Source organism: Gossypium arboreum, chromosome 1 (assembly GCF_025698485.1).
Source record: "Gossypium arboreum isolate Shixiya-1 chromosome 1, ASM2569848v2, whole genome shotgun sequence".
Lineage (NCBI taxonomy): Eukaryota > Viridiplantae > Streptophyta > Magnoliopsida > Malvales > Malvaceae > Gossypium > Gossypium arboreum.
Window position 1 is genome coordinate 23,780,457 of NC_069070.1, and position 21,724 is coordinate 23,802,180.

The 21,724-nt window shown below is 37.2% G+C and overlaps 2 non-coding genes across 2 annotated transcripts; one reads left to right on the forward strand and one right to left on the reverse strand.

The window, feature by feature from the left end:
• The first annotated feature begins 11,125 nt into the window (after nucleotides 1–11,125).
• Nucleotides 11,126–11,232, forward strand: LOC128281812 (small nucleolar RNA R71). The gene has a single exon (XR_008272087.1). It is a non-coding gene; the product is annotated as a small nucleolar RNA R71 (small nucleolar RNA).
• Nucleotides 11,233–21,396: 10,164 nt separating this feature from the next.
• Nucleotides 21,397–21,501, reverse strand: LOC128282089 (small nucleolar RNA R71). The gene has a single exon (XR_008272367.1). It is a non-coding gene; the product is annotated as a small nucleolar RNA R71 (small nucleolar RNA).
• Nucleotides 21,502–21,724: the final 223 nt, after the last annotated feature.

A 21,724-nucleotide genomic window follows, 5' to 3' on the forward strand; every position in this document is an offset into this window, starting at 1 on the left:
GGTACCTTTGAATAAGAATTTATAGATTATTGAATCGTACGCCTTTAGTGTACTATTTGAGCATCCATCGGAAATTCAATGATTCAACGGACATAACTCTTGACATGGTATGAGAATTATGAGATGAAATGATAATGACTTAAAAGAATATTGCATGATGAGCTTATATATGTTTACATAATTGTTATGAAGATTTTGGTGACTAACATGTTTGATTGAATGCATGTGTTTAGGCAATATTGCTAATGGATGGTAAACATGATATTGTATGCTTAGACTTAACAAACGGAATCGGTAAGTTTAGTTTCTGTTATACGAACTTACTAAGCATGTAATGCTTACTTCATTTTATTTTTCCCTGTTTTATAGTGCTTGAAAGCTCACGAAGGTTAGAAGATCATTGGAGCATCGTCACACTATCGACTAGCTTATTTTGGGTATACCAAGTAAAATCATTTTGGTATAATGGCATGTATAGGACCACTTGGCCATTAGTGGCATTAAAATGATGTTTTGTAACCTAGCCATTGGAATGGGTAGTAATGGCTTATTTTGGTATGATTAAGTAGGTTATTATGATATAGTCATATGTGATATGTTAAGTATTTACGATTAAATGATGCTAATGCCTAAGTTAATTCAAGGTAAGTTTATAAACACAAATGCATGTAATGGTATGCCATGATGAATGATGGAATTGTTTAATTTGAATGCTTGGAATGGTTGGTGTTGGATGTGTGTTTCAAGTGCAGGTGATGGTTGTGAAACTAACTAAAAATTCGACTAAGGCAAGCGCACCTATCGAACAGTAGTATAGTTATGGTGAGACAGGGAATATCGTAGAAACAAGGACTAAAAGTACTAGTAATTACCATCTTTTTATTATCTAGCCTAAGAATTAAAGGATGTTTTTAAACTAAAACTAATTATCTAATTAACTAAGATTACGACAGAGATTAAAGTTGGAAAATACTTTTTAGAAGACCGATGGAGAAGACAATACTCAAGGAAGAATCCACCTAGACTTCACTTATTACTTCTGAATTAGACGATTTATTCACTTGACTTAATCCGTAGAAATCCCTAGTTTATGTTATTATCTCTCTCGAGACTAAAAACAACTGACTCTAGGTTGATTAATCGAAATCTTTTCCTAATTAAAGCCCCTATTGTCGCATTAACTCGATCTATGGATTCCCTTATTAGATTTGACTCTAATCCGGTAAATTTATGTCGTCCTATCTCTAGGATTGCATGCAACTCGGCTTAATTATGAATGATCTACTCTTAAACAAGGACTTTTGCTCCATTGAATAAGCACATCAAAAACCTGAATTAATATCCTAGAATATTAAAGGAAGAATTAGAACTCACAATTAAGAATAAGAACAAGTATTTATCATAAAATTCAAATAGAAATAAGATTCGTCTTAGGTTTCATCTCCCTTAGGTATTTAGGAAGTTTAGTTCATAATAATGGAAAACATCTCAAAATTGGGAAAACAACAAAACATAAAGAAACCAAAGAACTTCTAAGGAAATTGAATGGAGATCTTCAGTCTTGAAGTAGATCCTGCTTCTTAGCTGATTCTGATGGCTATCCTTGAGTATTTTCTGCCTTCTACTCTGCATGTCCCCCTTGATCCTCTTCTAGGGTGTTTATATAGACCTTGGAATGTCCAAAATAGCCCAAAATTGGCCTTTTCTGAATAGAATTAGACTTTGGCTCGATAGGGACACGGCCATGTGCTATGCCTGTGTGAAGGTGTTTAGGCCGTGTGTAATTCTGAGTTGGTTTTTAGTCGATACGGCCTTGACACACGGGTATGTGGTCTGCCGTGTGTATTACACGAGCATGTGGATTACCTGTGTGGAAGTGCCTAGGCCGTGTGAAACACTGAATTAGGCCCATTTTGTCTGTTTTTGGCACGTTTCTTGCTTTTTTTGCCTTCCTATGCTCGCCTAAGTATAAAACATGAATTTAAAGGATTAGAAGCATCGAATTCTATGAAACCAAGGAAAAAAATCATCCATAAATATGCCAAGGATGGGGTAAAAATATGTATATATTATGGTTTATCAAATATCCCTACATTTAAGCATTTGCTTATCCTCAAGCAAAATCCTCAACTCACAAGTAAAATAAATCTTTCTCAACTTATAATTCTCATTAATAATGTTTTGAAGTAATCCCTAAGTAATCATACATTTAGAGCTTAACTAAAAGAACATTAAAGTTTCAAACAATCCAAGTTGTGCATTTTAATCATAAAATCACTGGTATCCCCCTTTATCTAAATAATCACCTCTAATTCCAAATGGACAGGAGTTGACATCCTCACTAAAGATTCACTCAAATCACTTGAAGTGTTTAAGGTTCAATAATTAAGCACTCAATAGTCAAACATGAAAAGTTATTACCATAGACTTGCATGAAAATCAAATCTCCACCACTATAAATGAGATGATACACAAATCAAAAGGTCTTTAACAGGGTTGTAATAGGGCTTGGGTTAAAGGTGTGGATAAAGGCTAAAAAAAGGGGTTAGAATCGAGATTAATTTAATAAATTACCAAACTTAGAAAATAAAGCTAATCACTGAATTAAAAACAAGTGCCAGAATTATCACTATCCAAAACTAATGAAGTGAGCTTTTCTCTCAATATAATGATTTTAACTTATACAAGCTCTTTAGTACAATATGTAATTGAATGAATATAAATATATGTTTTTTTTAAGAATAAGAACAAGTACAATAATGGAAAGTACATAATAAGAAATAATTCAGCAACTGGAATGAACGAACATTAGTTAGGTAACTAATCAAATCAAATCTCAATAAAAAGGAGTCAATAAAAAGGGAGAAATTCTTAATGAATCAAAAAGGGTTAAGTTGTAGGTTAGCATTAAGGGGGAAAATCAAGAAAAAATGGTTAAGTCTCAAAGAGGTTCACTAAGGGTCAATTATGTGGGTAGGCTTTTTATGGGGTAACTGGGTTAAAACCTAAGTGCCTTTATCATCCCAGTATATCAAATCAATGGTGTGGTCTCGACATGTGTAATCGAAGCAAGTTCTAGAAAAACAAATCAGTATTGACACACTCATAAGCAACAATAAAAGTGAGCAAGAAAGGATATATGCTCCAAAAGGCTCAAGATCTCACAAAAAATTATGGCTTTTGATGTCAATCTTGTGAATTCAGAACTTCAAGATAATACCTCGATTCAGGGAAGCAACCTAGAAATTTTAATTCTCAAAAGTCCAGTTATCATGTCTGATTCTCTAATGTCTTAAGGTTAACCAATCAATGTACAATTGCCTGTAATTTAATTCAAAACATATCAACAAAAATTATAAATTAATCAGAATTCACTCTAATAATAATATGAGAAAATTATTTGAGAACGAGATAAAATTCAGGGATTTTCTAATAAACATATAAATAACCTCCCCACACTTAAAACGTACATTTTCCTCAATGTACAATAATATAAGCATAATATCAGAAGAGAGGGAGAGAAGCGAAACTGCCTTGAATTTTTGGATAAAATCCTTGGAATAGCGAAAGTGAGAATTGTAGATAAGGCCAATGAAAGGCATGATTTTGAGTTACTAATAAGAAAATAAACACAACTGTGGAAGAGAATTAAGGGGGTACTCAATTATAACTATAAAGATAAACATAGTTCAAAATATAAAACATAAGTCTTCAAAAATAAATAAAAGGAAAATTAAAATTAAAAAAAATAATAAAATAAATAGACTTAAAGGTCTTCATCATCGGATGCCTCGTGGGTCGACGGTGCCGAAGGAGAGATATGGAGGTGGTGGCAAATTTGTTGAAGAGTGGCATCGATGCTGTTGAACTGCTCAAAACACTGCTTCTCAAAGCGAGTGAGTCACTCGGATATATCTGTCAAAGTGGTAGCAGTGGGGCAGTGACTTTATGATGGTGGTGCAGGTGGGTCCTCATGAAAGGGAGGGACATCATCAGTAATGTCCCTTGGCTCATCCTGGTCATCAGAATGAATGAGTCTATACTGGGGGGGTCGAATCCACAGCGTCGCTCTATCATCCTCATGGGGATCATACTAGAAATTCCCTGAGAAGACATCTGGCCTACTAGTGTGAGTGTCGATGACATCTCTGGAGTGTCGAATAGGCCGAAGTGTCGACGAGGCGAGTCATGTAGGGGCTAAGGCAAATGGGGCCCCTCCTATGGTGGTCTGTCTGTTGACAAAAAGCGAGGGTGATAAAATATGCCAAATCAAATTCATGACCAGTCGTCATGCTCCATAAGAAGTAAGCATCGATGGTGCTAACGACGCCGGTGCTCCCTCCTCCTAGTCAAGGTATGAGCCAATGTAGCATGGATGTAGTGTAGTGCTAGAGGAAGAGAAGTCGCCTTTGAGCGACTTGCATTATAGGGAACAGTACTCGCCGTAAGGTTGGTCCAACAGCAGGAGGGCGAGTAGTGTATGTGACGGTAAAGATGTAAAAAATTCTCAAAAGGCATAAACTCCTCCGTGTAAAGGTCGAAAGTAGCTTTAGAATCTGGTACACTCATGTGTCATACGAGTCCACCCAGTCTAAAAATAATAGTACTGACCTGGTCATAGGTATTCATTACATGCTGTAGATGGAAAGTAGTGCAAAACTCCAAGGTAAGCTTTGAATAGGTGGGCTCGATAATCGAAAAGAACTGATCCCACGAGGCAGTGGCGAGATGGAAACAAACAAGGTGGGCAAGTTGGACCTGCTCCAAGGCGGTCTAATCTATGCAGTGGCCCACTCATAATGGTCGTGCTCGAAGAAGCTGAAATAAGTTGTCCTATGGGCTAAACGAAAATCGAAGCAAAGGATGACGAGCTTCGATCGATGTGTTCGACGTGGAGGTCGAGCTAGGGCCCTTCCGCTTTTCTTGCCTGCAAGAAAGTGAAGAAATAAATCAGGAAGACGGATTAACATAGTAGGTAAACTCATAATAACGAAGCAGCCAACTAAAATTAACCATGAACCGATACGAGTTAATATTAAAATGAATAAGGGGAAACAGTAAAATCAAGTAAAACAACCCAAATATCTAATCCTACAGAATGAAATAAAAATAAGACTAGCCAAGCCAATCCAAAAACTAAATCATGAACCAGTCAAAAATCCATCAGAAAAAACAAAGCAAATAAATTACTAAAAGTAGTGAAATTAATTAAAGAAAGAAATGGTAATAATAATAATAATAATAATAATAATAATAATAATAATAATAAATAAATAAATAAATAAATAAATAAATAATAGAAATAATAATAAAGAATAATAATTAAAGAAAATAGGGGAACAAAAGGGGAAACCGATGGAGATGAAGTGGTGGTCGGAAGGGAAGTGGTGAGAGGGTGGACTGCTGGTGTGCGAGGGAAGAAGGTGGTGAGGTAGGTGTCGGGTTGGGGGAGTTTGCGCGTGGAAGGGAAAGGGGTCGGGCTTTAGGGTTGACGTTGGGCTGGGGAAGGTGTGTACAGCGGAGGGGTAGACCGCTGGTCTCCGTGTGGGTAGGGGGAAAAGGGAGGAAGAAAAGGAAAGGGAAAAAGAAAAGACAGGGAAAGAAGGGGTGGGGTGTAGTAAGGAAAGAAAAAATAGGGAGGGGAAAGGGAGAAGGAAGTCGACTGGCGGTAGGTGATGGTGGTCGGAGTAAGGTTTGGAGGGGAAGATTTTAGAAGAAGAAGACAAACCATGTTAGGGTTGGGGGGTTTAAAAGGGACGATCGTGTGAGGCCCGTGTTAGGCTACACGGCCGTGTGGCTCGAGAATTACCAGTGCGCGTCGCGAGAATTTAGTGACCATTCGTCACACAGCCACGGATACGCCAGTGTGTCCAGGCTATGTGGTTCACACGGCCGTATCGCACGACCGTGTGCTTTGTTGTTTGCTTCTCCTACGCCCGTGTGGTTTTCCACACACCCGTGTGTCCTAATACACGCCGTGTGGTTTACCCGTGTAGCTCTCTGACCTGTTTTCAATTTGAAAATTTAGCTCCAGTTTTCACATGGCCTAGTACACGCCTGTGTGTCTAGGCCATATGGTCTACACGGCCGTGTCTCATGCCCGTGTGGACTCTATTGAGGCCGTGTCTATGTTGAGTTTTGGTCATTTAAGCCATGTTTCCAAATGGCCAAGGATACGCCCGAGTTTCCAGGCCATGTGGGTTACTGTACCTGTATAAAAACACAAAAAAAAAATGGGTTAGTGGTGTTAGTGCTCAGGTTGCCTCTCGAGAAGCGCTTATTTAAAGGCTAAGCTCGACTTATCTTAATTTCGTATGGTCACGATGGCTTGAGGAGTTAAAACTCCTCACCTTTGCTATCAAATCTATCAAAATAAGGTCTGAGTCGAGTATTGTTTACCTTGAAAGTTCTGAATTCAGTATGTGTTACCTTGACTGTACCATGTGGGAAGATATTCATTACCGTGAGGGGGGTCACTTCGTTTGTATTGTGCTCGAAAGTAGCAATTCAAGGGTCCTTTTCAGCTAACAATACTTTGTCCTCGATCTTAAATTGCTTTGTTTCATTCCTATGCTCATCATGGCCTAGCTTTGATTCCTCGTGTACTTTTGGTTTCTCATTGACATGTGTTTACCATTCATCTAGTTCATCAATTTGTAATCTTCGTTCTTCATGACTCGTTCTTTTTTTGTTACATTGACTAGGATGTGGCTCCATCAAGTTCTTCCTAGGGATTTCTTAAAAAGAAGTTTGAGCCATAATGCTATTCATATCAATGGAACTTGTATAGCCATTTTGCTTACTAGATGATTTAGTCGAATTACAAGCTTGGAGAGTAATTGTGTCATCACCTACACGAAGTATCAATTCACTTGTGCCAACATCAATGATAGTGTGACAACCGTAATTTGACCCTAGTCGAAAAGTGGTTTTGGGACCACAAAATCGAGTCACGGAAATAATTAGATGTTATATTCTGTGCTTATTATATGTGAAAGTGCATGTGTGAAAAATTTCATGCTTTGATTTTGTCATTTGTATGTGAAATTATTAAATAGGACTTATGTGAAAATTTTTGAAAATGTGATAGGTTAATTTGAAGTGGCCAAATAATTTATGGTGTAAAATAGGTGGATTTGCATGTCAAATTTTCCACTTTAATCTGTAGTGGCCGGCCATAATGATGATGAGAAGCAATATATGCATTATATATTAATATTATAATAGTTAATGGCTTAAATTATGAAATAAAAATTAATTAAAATAAGAAAAGATGATAAAAAGAAAAATAAAATGTTTTGGTTCATCTTCTTCCTTAGCTTAGTCGAATCTTAAAGAAAAAAAGGGGAGATAGCCATTCAGTCACCTTTGAGTTGGAATTAAGGTAAGTAATTCATGTTAGTTTTTGAGATTTTAGCATAATTTAAGCTAGTTAGTAAGTCCCTTACTTAGCCCATGTCAAAATTTTGAATTGTGTGGTGTTATGAGTAATCGGCTATGGAAGAATTTGAAGGGAATGGTTGTTGTCTTCATGTTTTAATGAGTAATTGTGGATGAGTGAAGTTTGAGCTAGCTAAATGTTCATATAGGTGCATTAGATAAGAAGGTGAAATCGGCTTGTGTGTATGTGTAGTTGCCGAATGTGAATTTAGAACATTGAGTAATGTTGCGTTTTAAAATGATGAAATGGAGATTTAAGCTTGATAGAATTTTGTTAAGAATGAATGAAAGAATATGTGTATTCGACTATGGATGTTTGGATAATAAATTAGTGTGGATGCCTTGATGAGTTATGCTCAAATTATAAGTTGAATTTAAAGCTTGTTAAATTGCTCTTAATATTTCCGGATATGTTACTTAGTTAAGTTTGTTAAATTTGCTCTTAATATTTCCGGATAAGTTACTTAGTTAAGCTTGTTAAATTTTCCCTTATTATTTTCGGATAAGTTACTTAGTTAAACAAAATTTTAAAGTACTTAGTTAATTGATACTAGGTTAATGGTGTGTGTATAAATTAATATAAACTTTGTATATGTACTAAAGGTTGTAGATGAATTCGGCCCTGGGAGAAATTTTGGTATAAAATGCTTGAATGTTAATAGATTATTGCTTTAATGACCGAATGCGTCAATGGCTAATGCATGGACTAGTTGATCAATATGTGTTAAAAGGGAAACGTAAATAAATACCCATTTGATGAGCTATATATATATATTCGGCTATATGGTAAAGATAAATATATGAAAATATGATAAGCCTTATGAGTTTTGTGTTTGTGTATGTGAACTAAGTATACAATGAATATTCGACTATAAGCTATCTTGATGGGACCTTAATAAATTAAATTTTGTTTGAATTAGCTCAAGAGCATAGAGAACTAAGGTTGGATAGGGGAAAAAAGAAAGTAGTTGAATAGCTGAACTGAGATTGTTCGAAAATATATTCGAGGTAAGTTTTAAGTAGTTAAATATATATAATATTCGATAATGACATGACTGATTATGAGAATTAAGTATTACTTGTCATATATGTATATGGCCGAATGGCAATTGTAATGGAAGTAAAATGTGATCTGCTTTCATGATCAAATGATAGTGTTAGATGAATATGAGTAAGATGTTACGTGTAAACTATCAAATGTTAAATGTGAGTGATGAAATGAGATAAAAGTGAATAAAATGTAGGATGATATATTCGAATAATGCTTGTACCCAATTTGGTGTGATTGTGTTATATGAAACTTGTTGATTTGAATATTGCACAGTATTATTCGGGCCTTTGAGCCTAGCAAGCTATAATGCCGGTGAGATACTATTCGGGCCTTTGAGCCTAGCAGGCTATAATGCTGGTGAGATGCTATTCGGGCTTTCGAGCCTAGCAGGCTATAATGTCGGTGAAATGATATCGGGCTTCGAGCCTAGCAGGTGAAATGCTGGTGAATGAATTTAGGTTTTTAAACCTAGCAGGCTGAATGCCAATGATTTGATAAAAGTCTAAAACTAAGATACCTCGTGTTAGAACGGCAAATGAATACATTCAATACGTTAAGTTGGCCAGGTACGTATTATGTATTTATATGTGAGTATGATTTGAATTGAATCATAAGTGTATAATGTGATACATATGTAAATCAATGTTACATCTATATCTATGATCATGATACATTCGGTCAAGGTGTGAAAGTATGCGAAAATATTTGATTTATTTATGCCATATGAATTCAGATTAAGTGAAATTAGAATGCTAACTGTGTATTATGTGCTTGTGTATATTCGGCCAAATGGTAATATATCTAGAAAATGACCTCTTGAGAAATTGAATAATTGATGTATAAATGAGTTTATTTGTTGCATTACTTAAAACTTAATAAGCTTATGAAAGCTTACTTTGTTTGTTACGCTTCTCTGTTTTATAGATTGTTGACTCCAGTGACCTGCTCGGAAAGGGATCGTCAGCAACTCGTCACACTATCTATCATTTTGGTACTACTATGTTTTGAAGCTAGTATGGCATGTATAGAATAGACTTAAGTGAATGGTATTTTTGAGATGTTGTATATGGGACATGCGAATATGGCATCTTTTGAATGTTTGTATAAAGTTTTTGAATGCATATAAAAGTTAATGTTCTTATATCAATGTGATCGTACAAATATGGTATTGCGGGTTGGTAACACTTCATAACCCATTCCGGCGACGGATACAGGTTATAGGGGTGTTACAGATAGTTCTAGCAGTTGCTAAAAAGGGCATTCCGAAAATTAAAGGTACGTCACTATCTTCGTCCATATCTAGAACAACAAAGTCAACTGGGAATATGAATTTATCAATTTTGACAAGCACGTCTTCAATAATACCCCTAGGAAATCTAATTGTTTTATCTGCCAATTGAATACTCATCCTAGTTTGTTTGGGTTTTCGAAGTCCTAGTTGTTTAAACATTTTATAGGGCATGACATTAATACTTGCCACTAAATCAGCCAAAGCATTGTTAGCAGTTAAACTACCAATTAAGCAAGGAATTGTAAAACTCCCTGGATCCTTCAACTTGTTGGGTAGCTTATTTTGTAGAATGGCTGAGCAAACTGTGTTTAGTTCTACATGCGACACATCATCTAACTTTCGTTTATTGACCAAAAGCTCCTTTAAAAATTTCACTGCATTTGGTATCTGTGAAAGAACTTCAATAAACGGTAAGTTAATATGTAATTTTTTAATAATTTAAGGAATTTACCAAATTATTCGTCCGTGTGGTCTTTCCTTGTTGCTTTGGGGTATGGCACACGAGGTTTATACTCTTTGCTTACATCAACCTTACTATTATCTACCATACTGTCTTGCCTCAGTTTTGGTTTATCGTCAACTAACCCTTCATCGCCGTATACAGTAATTGCATGGAGTTGCTCCATTGGGTTAGTTTCAGTGTTACTTGGTAAGCCACCTTGTGGTCGTTCAGAGATCAACTTAGCAAGCTGTCCTATTTACGTTTTGAGCCCTTGAATTGATACTTGTTGATTTTTAAGTACAGTTTCAGTGTTCTGAAAACGAGTCTCCGTTACTGAAATAAACTTTGTCATCATCTCCTCAAGGTTCAGCTTTTTCTTTTGCCGGTAAGGTTGTTGTTGGAAACCTGGAGGGGTGGTAGTCTCTGATTGCCTTGGCCTCCCCATGAGAAATTGGGATGGTTCCTCCAACCTGCATTATAAGTGTTACTATACGAGTTATTTTGAGGTCTAGAATTATTACCCATATAGTGGACTTGTTCCTCCTTAATGCTAGGGTTGAAGGATGGATACTCTGTGCTGTGCACTCCTCCTTTATTTGAATCACACCTCATCACTGGATGTACCTGAGTAGAACCATACAAACCATCAATCTTTTTATTTAAAAGTTCTATCTGGTTAGATAGCATAGTGACCGTGTCGAGGCTGAAAACACCAGCTGCTTTTGTCGGCTTTGTTCTTATGAATTGCCACTGATAGTTATTTAGTTACATCTCTTCAATAAATTTGTAAGCCTCTTCAGGTGTTTTGTTGTTTAAAGTTCCACTGGCAGCTGCATCGATTAGTTGTCTTGTTGAGGGGTTCACATTGTTGTAAAAAGTCTAAACCTGCAGCCATAGAGGTAACCCATGGTGAGGGCACCTTCTCAATAAATCCTTGTATCTCTCCCATGCATCATAAAGAGTTTTTAGATCTATCTACCCAAAAGAAGAGATATCATTCCTTAATTTATCCATTTTAGCCGACAGAAAATATTTAAGTAAAAATTTTTCAGTCATTTTTTCCAAAGTGGCGATTGACCCTCGTGGTAATGAGTTCAACCACTGTTTAGCCTTATTCCTTAATGAAAAGGGAAATAACTGAAGGCGAATGGCATCGTTAGAAACACCATTAATCTTAAAAGTGTCACAGGATTCCAGAAAATTTGCTAAATGAGTGTTTGGATCATCGTCCTGCAAACCATCAAACTGAACAAATTGTTGTTTCATTTGAATAGTGTTAGGTTTCAGTTCAAAATTATTTGCAGCAATAGCAGGTCTAACTATACTCGATTCAGTTCCTGTTAGAGTAGGTTTAGCATAATCATATATAGTACGAGGAGAAGGATTCTAATTTACTGGATTTGCAGTAACCACAGGGGGTTGCGGATTATTCTGATTATCAGCCATCTCCTCGGTTGTAGTTGAATATCGCCCTCTCGCTCTTCCTCTATGTATTGTAGGCTTCGTCTTATTTCTCTTCGGTTTCTGCAAGCTGTGCTCTCGATCTAACTATCAAAAAGCAAAGGTCCTGACGGGTTTCTTCTAGTCATAAACTATAAAAACCTACCAGAAGTAAATAAAAGAAAATTTAATAATTAAAACAAAAACAAAATTAAATTGCAATAAAAATAAAAGATGGAAAAATTAATAAAAATTAAGCGTTCCTAATATCTTAGTCCCCAGCAACGGTGCCAAAAACTTGATGGTCATGAAACTAACTAAAACTTCGACTAAGGCAAGTGCACTTATCGAATAGTAGTATAGTTATGGTGAGATCGGGAATATCGTATCCACGAGGACGAAAAGTACTAGTAATTACTATCTTTTTATTATCTAGCCTAAGAATTAAAGGATGTTTTTGAACTAAAACTAATTATCTAATTAACTAAGATTACGACAGAGATTAAAGTTGGAAAATACTTTTTAAAAGACCGACGGAGAAGACAATACCCAAGGAAGAATTCACCCAGACTTCACTTATTACTTCTGAATTAGACGATTTATTCACTTGACTTAATTCGTAGAAATCCCTAGTTTATGTTATTATCTCTCTCGAGACTAAAAACAACTGACTCTAGGTTGATTAATCAAAATCTCTTCCTAATTAAAACCCCTGTTGTCGCATTAACTCGATCTATAGATTCCCTTATTAGATTTGACTCTAATCCGACAGATTTATGTCGTCCTATCTCTAAGATTGCATGTAACTCCGCTTAATTATGAATGATCTACTCTTAAACAGGGACTTCTGCTCCACTGAATAAGCACATCAAAAACCTGAATTACTATCCTAGAATATTAAAGCAAGAATTAGAACTTACAATTAAGAATAAGAACAAGTATTTATTAAAAATAAGAACAAGTATTTATCATATAATTCAAATAGAAATAAGATTCGTCTTAGGTTTCATCTCTCTTAGGTATTTAGGAAGTTTAGTTCATAATAATGGAAAACATCTTAAAATTGGGAAAACAACAAAACATAAAGAAACCAAAGAACTTTTAAGGAAATTGAATGGAGATCTTCAGTCTTGAAGTAGATCCTACTTCTGAGCTAATTCCGATGGCTATCCTTGAGTATTTTCTACCTTCTCCTCTGCATGTCCCCCTTGATCCTCTTCTAGGGTGTTTATATAGACATTGGAATGCCCAAAATAGCCCAAAATTGGCCTTTTCCAAATAGAATTAGACTTTGGCTCGACAGGGACACGGCCGTGTGCCACGCGCGTGTGAAGGTGTTCAGGCCGTGTGTAATTCTGAGTTGGTTTTTAGTTGACACAGCCATGACACACGAGCATGTGGTCTGCCCGTGTGTATTAAACGGGCGTGTGGATTACCCGTGTGGAAGTGTCTAGGCCATGTGAAATACTGAATTAGGCGCATTTTGTTTGTTTTTGGCCTGTATCTTACTCTTTTCACTTCTCTATGCTCGCCTAAGTATAAAACATGAATTTAAAGGATTAGGAGCATCGAATTCAATGAAACCAAGGAAAAAAATCATTCATAAATATGCCAAGCATGGGATAAAAATATATATATATTATGGTTTATCAACAGGTCTTAGGTGAAATTTTGGGTGAGAAATGAAGCTAGTAATGGTTTCATTTTGTCCACACAGGCAAACACACAGGCATGTGTCTAGACTGTGTGTGACACATAGCCTGGTAACATGGGCATGTGGTTAGGCTGTGTGTCCCTTGCACCTTAATTTTGAGAAACAAAATGCTTAGAATTAAGCATACGGGCAGAGACACGGGCGTATGTCTTAGCTGTGTGTGCTACACGGCCTAGAACACGGGCGTGTGTCTTGGCGTGTGAAACCTGCATCTATTTTCGAATTGAATTAATTAACGACACGGTCTAGCACACGGGCGTGTGGCATGGTCGTGTGCACAAGTCAGAGAGTTACATGGGGTCCAACATGGCCTCCACCATGGGCATGTCCCAGGGTCACACGGGCGTGTCACCCCTGCAGCTTGGAAATTTTTGAAAAATTGTAAAAAATTCTTCGAGTTTTCAGTTAAGTCTTGACTTGATTCTAATGCTCATTTTGGGCCTCCAGGGTCTAGTTAATGGACGTTTTGGATGATTTCAGTTAATGAATAGTGTTTTACATAAATTATTTAAAAATTGTTTTGAAAGTTTTGGTAATGCTTCGAAACCTTGTTTCGAAGATAGATACGGGTTAGGGGTATTACAGGAAAGGGACATCATCAGTGAAGTCCTCATGCTTATCTTAAAGGTCAGAATGAGATAATCGGTATTGAGGAGGATCCACTCCACGCAGTCACTCGATCATCCTCATATGACTCATACTGGATAATCCCTATGTAGACATCTGTCCAACTAGTGCAAGGGAGTAGGACTGCTCTGGTGTGTTGAGGATGCCAAAGTGCCGTGTGAGGCAAGTCACGTAAGGGCCTAAGTAGATAGGACCCTTCCTACTGCGCTTTGTCTAATGGTGGACAACTAGGGTGATGGAATAAGTAAGATTAAAGGTGTGCCCTGTGGGCATGCTCCATAAAAAATAAGCGTCGGTTGTACGGACAATGTTGGTTTTCTCCCTCCGATTAGTCAAAGTGTGAGCCAAGATGGCATGAATATAGCATGATCAACTCGCATCATAAGGTGTCGTACTCAGAGTAAGGTCTACCCAACATAGAGAACATGAGTAGTGGATGTGCCGGTATAAAGTGAGAAAGCTCTCGACACTCATGAACTCGTCAGTGTTGAGTTCTAATGCAGCTCCGAACTCCGGGATGCTTATGTGATGCATCGTGCCACTGAGTCTAAAAGTAATAGTGTCTGGCTCATTGTGTGTCACATCACTTGCTGTAAGAGGAATGTTGAATAAAACTCGTGAGTAAGCTTCGAGTAGGTGGGCTCGATGATGGAGAAGAATCGATCTTAAGAAGGCGTAGCAATGATGGCGCGGACTCGATCAGCAAACTGGACTTGTTCTAAAGCGGTCCAATCAACAAATCGGCCTAATCCAAACGACTGTTGTCGGATCTGCTGAAATAGGTCCTCCTAGGGACCTTGTGGAAACCGTAAAAATGGAATACGAGTATTGAAAGAAGCGTACGAGGAGGAGGTTGCGCCTGGAGTCTTCCGCTTCTTTGAAGCGGGGACAACGACCTTGGATTTTTCGCATGTGTTCGTCATGGTGTACCTGGAAGGTAGAACAGTCCAAAATCCAAAAACAGTAAATTAAGTATCACCAATGAAACAAATAGAGAGGTTGACAAATCAACGTGGGAATTAAAATTCGGCTAGTAACCCTCTCATCAAAATTCAATCTTCCTAAATAGAAAATATACTCCTAAAAGAATATGTACTAATACCTAATCATGCAAAAACCATGAACTTAAGCGGTTATGATTCCAACTAGAAGTTATAAAAAAATAATAAAGGAAAAAAATTAAACTAAATGAGAAACTAAAAGACAAATAATGAAATAATAATAATAATAATAATAATAATAATCAAAAGAGTAAAATAAATAATAATAAAAAACAAAACCCTAACATAATCAACTACTAACATAACCACAAGAATACTAAAATGACTTATAATTATAACAAGAATAAGATTAAGGAATAATAATAACAAAAATAAATAGAGTAAAACAAGAATGAGAAAATCAAAATTAATCAACAAGAACCAAACTTTTCGAACAATGATAATAATGAAAATGAAAATAATAAAAAGGATCATAAGAATAATAATAAAATTAATGATAATAAACTAAGAAGAAAAAATAAAGAAAATATAAAAATAAAAAATATTAATAAGAAAAATATGAAATAAAAATAAAAAAGAAAAGAGGAAAAGGGGCAAACGGTAGGGTACAGTAGTGCGGTCGGTGATGGTGATTGGAGACGCGGTGGGGAGAGGAGGTTTGGTCGTTGGGGAGGCATGTCGGAAGAAGAAGAGGAAGGGAAGGGGCTTGCGTGTTGAAGGGAGAAAGGGGGTCGGAAGTGGTATGTAGGCGTGCGAGATGTATGGGTGTGGAGTGGTTAGGGGCGAGGGTGGGTTTGCGCAGTGGCGAAGGAACAAGAAAGAGGGGAAAGGGGAGAGGGGAAAGGGGAGAAGGTGTAACACCCCTTACCTGAGTTCGAGGTCGAGACTGGGGCATTACTTGACTTAACCGTATGCATACAATCATTTTCGAGTTATGAAAACTAGGTCAAACTTAAAACTTTTCTCTTTTAATCTAAAAGTTCTTAATATGGGCCTATGAGGCTCAAATCACATTTTAGAAATAACCCGGGATTAATCCCAACATCTTTGAAAACTTTGCAAAATGCCACTTGAAGCAGGGCATACGCCCATATGGAAGGGCAACACACCCGTGTGGCCATTATGACATCGTTGTGCTAAAGGCCTGTGTGGTTCACACGGCCTAAGCACAAGGGGACACGCCCGTGCCCTGAGCCTGTGTGAATTAAATTCCAATTTTGAACCTAAAGGGGTTTTCACAAGGCCTGACACACGCTTGTGTCCATGGCCCGTGTCTATGGTCCGTGTCCCTCACACGACCATGACACGCCCGTGTCTAAAAACCTTGACATTCTGTTTCTAAAGTCAGCAACAATTTAGGGCACACGGCCTAGGCACACACCCGTGGCTAGAGGCCGTGTACTACACACGGCTGAGACACACAGCGGTGTCTCTGCCTGTGTGTTTACTGCCATGCATACTGACTTGCAAATTCGAGGTGCAGGGGACACAGGCCGAACAACACGCCCATGAGGCTGACTGTGTGTCATACACGGCCTAGACATACGTCCGTGTGTCTACCCGTGTGGATGATATAAGGCTATTTACCAAGCCCTTCGCCACCCTGAAACACCATCTAACACCATTTCTCATACCAAAATCTAACATAACATGATTTCTCAACCAAGCAGCCACAACTAAGATTTATATACATTTCATTTATTCAACCACACCAACCACATTCACAAAAGGTTTTCTTGCATTCATATAATAACTTTCAATATCGACCATTTTTCATGACCTTATACAAAATGAGTCAGGTATTAAATTAAGCCAACACATTTGGCCAATTAACAATGGAAAAAAACTCAAAATTCAAGATCCTATACATGCCATAATCAAAATAAAAGAACTAACTATACCAAGTGCTTCAGATGATAGTGTGGCTAGCTTCTCTGACATATGCGATGATCCACGGGCTACTTTGACGGCACTATAAGAAAATGGAAAGGAAAAAGGGTAAGCATAAAGCTTAGTAAGTTGTATGAAAATAAACATCAACTAATTATCATACAAAAATATACTCATAACATTTCATATCTTGTCCATGAATATAATGAATAGACATAAGTACAACTTACTTATCACCATCCAATACAATTCATATGGCATATATTGAGCCCACATCTAATACATTTCAAGTAGGTACCTGTACCACTCACCACATGGTCATAACTTTTCTCATTTTGATACAAATCATAAATCTTTCATTGAATTATTTAGAATATTATCGATACTAAAATACCCTGAACCTGGGATAAGATGCCGACGCTATGTCCCAGACATCGTCTTACACTAACTAGCACATTAAAATCGATGCCGTGTCCCAGACAGGTCTTACATTGACTTTCATATATCGAGGCCAATGCCATGTCCCAGATAGGTCTTACACTAGCTCTCATCTATTGGTGTCGATGCCATGTCCTAGATAAGTGTTACACTAACACACAACAAGTTAATGCCATGTCCCAGATAGGTCTTACACTAGCTTGTATATCTCGAGGTTGATGCATGTCCTAGACATATCTTACACTGACTCTCGTCTAAATGTCGATGCATGTCCCAGACATGTCTTACACTGGCTCTCATAATGTGGCCGATGCATGTCTTAGACATGTTTTACACTGGCTCACATACCACCCAATGTCATGGTACGAATATCCAAGTCTATTTCAAATGTTCAACCGGAAGTCTTTATTACATTAATTTCTCGACATGCATTCTCATAATCATAATCCAACAATTCATGCAATATCAATTCAATCATACATCATAGAAATATAGTTGCACTATTAACATACAACTTACCTCGGATTACAAAATGTAGGCGACTAGACGATTTAATCTACTTACTTGGCCTTCCCTCAATCTAGGTTCGGATTTTGTATTTCTTGATTTGTGAGGGTTACAAGCTGCTGAAATTTTCAATCTTTCAAACCTCTATTTTGCTAGTGTTTTTTGGTGGAGAAGAAGATGAACAAGGGATGATATCATCTTTCTTTTCTTTTATTTTCTTTTTGGCCAAATAAGTCACCAAACTTCACCTAACATTTGACTATTTTAATTTCCTTGTCTCATGGCCCGCCAAGCACCATCCTAGGGTCTATTTTCACTTTAAATACCCCTACTTTATAATCCATGGCCATGTTTTACACTGGCTCACATACCACTCAATGTCATGGTACGAATATCCAAGTCTATTACAAATGTTCAATCGAAAGTCTTTACTACATTAATTTCTCGACATGCATTCTCATAATCACAATCCAACAATTCATGCAATATCAATTCAATCATACATCATAGCAATATAGTTGCACTATTAAAGTACAACTTACCTCGGATTACAAAATGTAGGCGACTAGACGATTTAATCTACTTGCTTGGCCTTCCCTCAATCTAGGTTCGGATTTTGTATTTCTTGATTTGTGACGGTTACAAGCTGCTGAAATTTTTAAGCTTTCAAACCTCTATTTTGCTAGTGTTTTTCGGTGGAGAAGAAGATGAAAAAGGGATGATATCATCTTTCTTTTCTTTTATTTTCTTTATGTCCAAATAAGTCACCAAACTTCACCTAACATTTGACTACTTTAATTTCCTTGTCTCATGGTTGGTCAAGCACCATCCTATGGTCTATTTGCACTTTAAATACCCCTAATTTATAATCCATGGCCATTTAACATTATTTGTTAGCAAATCACAACTTTTTCCCTTTATCGATTTAGTCATTTTTCGTAATTAAGCTCACAAACGCTAAAATTACTTCACCAAAATTTTCATGCACTGACATAATTATGCTATAACATCAAAATAATAATTCAATAATTTCTCTGACTTCAGATTTGTGGTCTCAAAACCACTGTTTCGACTAAGTCCAAAATCGAGTTGTTATAAAGGGAGGGAAAAGAGGGAGAGCTCGTGGGGGTGCAATGATAGCAGCAAGAAAAGGGGGTCGACTTGGGCAGATCGACAATGTGGGAAAAAAGAAGGGAAGGAAAAAAGATAAAACAAAATGAAAAGGGAAAATTAGGGTTTTGGGTTAAATTGGTAACATGGTCGTGTAAAAGCTCGTGTTGGGCCATACAGCCGTATCACATGCCCGTGTGCGACTCCCTCAACCCGTATGTGTTTAAAAATTGGAACCCAGTCTTCACACAGCCTCAAACATGCTTGTGTGTCTAAGCCATGTGGCACACATGGCCGTGCGTGATCTTCTTCGCATCTCCCACACATGTGTGCGAGACCGTGTAGGGCACTGATAAACCATAATTTATACATATTTTTATCCCATGCTTATCGCATTTATGGATGGGTTCTCCTTAGATTTGGTGAATTCGATGCTCCTAATTCTTTAATTTCATGTTTTATACTTAGGTGAGCATATGAGAGTAAAAAGAGCGAGAAACGGGCCAAAAACAGAGAAAATGGACCTACATAGGAAATCAACACGGCCTAGACTTCCTCGCACGGGCGTGTCACACGGCCGTGTCCATTTGGAAAGATCGAAGCACGAATTACACGGGTAGACTACACGCCCGTGCCTGTTCAACAGCCTTGACCATAGTCTGGAGTAATCGCACACAGGCGTGTCACACGGGCATGCCCCTGCCGAGCCCAAGTATAGTCCTATTCGAAAAAGGCCACTTTTGAGGGCTCCTAGGCATTCTAAAGAGTATTTAAACACCTGAGGAGGCACTTAGAAGACACACGCAGAGTAGGACGCAAGGAATTACTCAAGGGAAGCTGATTGGTCTATCTCAGAAGTCGGATTCATCGTCAAGACTGAAGATCTCCCGTCAATTTCTATTCAAGGGTTTTGGGTTTTTCTTTATGTTTTGTATTCATTATTCTTTTGAGATGTTTTCTTTTATAATTATGAACTAAACCCCCTAAATATCTAACGGGAATGAAACCTAAGACGGATCTTGTTATTATTATCTGAATTGTATGATAAATATTTGACTTGTTCTTAATTATGTGTTCTTAATTCTTGTTTTAATATTCCAGGATACTGATTCAAGTTAATGCTCTTATTCAGAGGAGGAATAGACCCTGTCTAAGAGTAAATTTTTCATAATTAAGCGGAGTTGATTGCATGCCTAGAGATAGGTTGACAAGATTTTGCCAGATTAGGGTGAAACCTAATAAGGGATTCCATAGATCGAGTTAATGCAACACTAGAGCGTTAGTTAGAAAGAGATTTCAATTAATCAACCTAGGGTTGGATGTTATTAGTCTCGAGAGAGATAATAATATAACTTAGGGATTTCTACCGATCAAGTCAAATGAATAGATCGTCTTATTCAGAGTCAAATAACAAGTGAAGTCTAGGTGGATTTTTCCTTGGGTATTGTCTTAATCAATCGAGTTTTTCCAAAAGCTTTTTCCCACTTTTCTGTGCACCCTTAGTTTAGTTAATTAGTCTAGATAAACAAATCCCTTAATTTTTAGGTTAGATAATAAAAAGAAAGTAATTACTAGTACTCTTGGTTCCTTTGGGTTCGACAATCCAGTCTTGCTAAAGCTATACTACTGTTCGATAGGTACACTTGCCTTCATCGTGATAATAGTTAGTTCCAAGAACGATTAGTTATAAATTTTTAAAACCTTCCATGAATATTACGTACAAAGTTTTTGGCACCGTTTCCAGGGAACTAAGATATTAGGAACACTCGATTTTTATTACTTTAGCCATTTTACTTTTATTGCAATTTAAATTTTTATTTTTTATTTTATTTTCTAATTCTTCATTTATTTTCTTCTGATAGGTTTTTCTAGTTTATGACCAGAAGCCCGTCAGGACCACTACTTTTTTACGGTGAAATCAACCGTACAGTTCGCAAAAACTGAAGAGAAATAAGGTGAAGCTTAAGATACACAGAGGAAGAGCAAGAGGATGATATTCACACCACAACCGAGGAGATGGCCGACAACCAGGAAAATCTGCTACCTCCTGCGATTGCTGCTAATCAGAATCCTACTCCACGTACTATGTATGATTATACTAAACCTTCTTTAACAGGAACTGAATAGAGCATAGTTAGGCCTACTGTTGCTGCAAATAATTTTGAACTGAAACCTAACACCATTCAAATAATCCAGCAGTTTGTTCAGTTTGATGGCTTGTAGGACGATGACCCAAATGCTCATTTGGCAAATTTCTTAGAATTTTGTGACACTTTTAAAATCAATGGCGTTTCTGATGATGCCATTCGCCTTCGGTTATTTCCTTTTTCATTGAGGAACAAAGCTAAACTGTGGTTAAACTCGTTACCATGAGGGTCAATCACTACCTGGGAACAAATGACCGAAAAGTTTTTATTAAAATATTTTCTGTTGGCTAAAGCAGCCAAATTACTTAATGATATCTCTTATTTTGTGCAGATGGATTTAGAAACACTCTATGATGCATGGGAGAGATACAAGGACCTTTTGAGAAGGTGCCCTCACCACTCTGGCTACAGGTTCAAACATTCCACAACGGCCTAAATCCTTCGACTAGACAGATGATTGGCGCAGCTGCTGGTGGGACGATCAATAATAAGACACCTGAGGATGCTTATGAATTTATAAAAGAGATGTCACTGAATAATTATCAGTGGCAAGTCATGAGGACAAAACCAATGAAAACAGCCGGCGTTTTTAATGTCGATTCGGTCACCATGCTCTCTAATCAGGT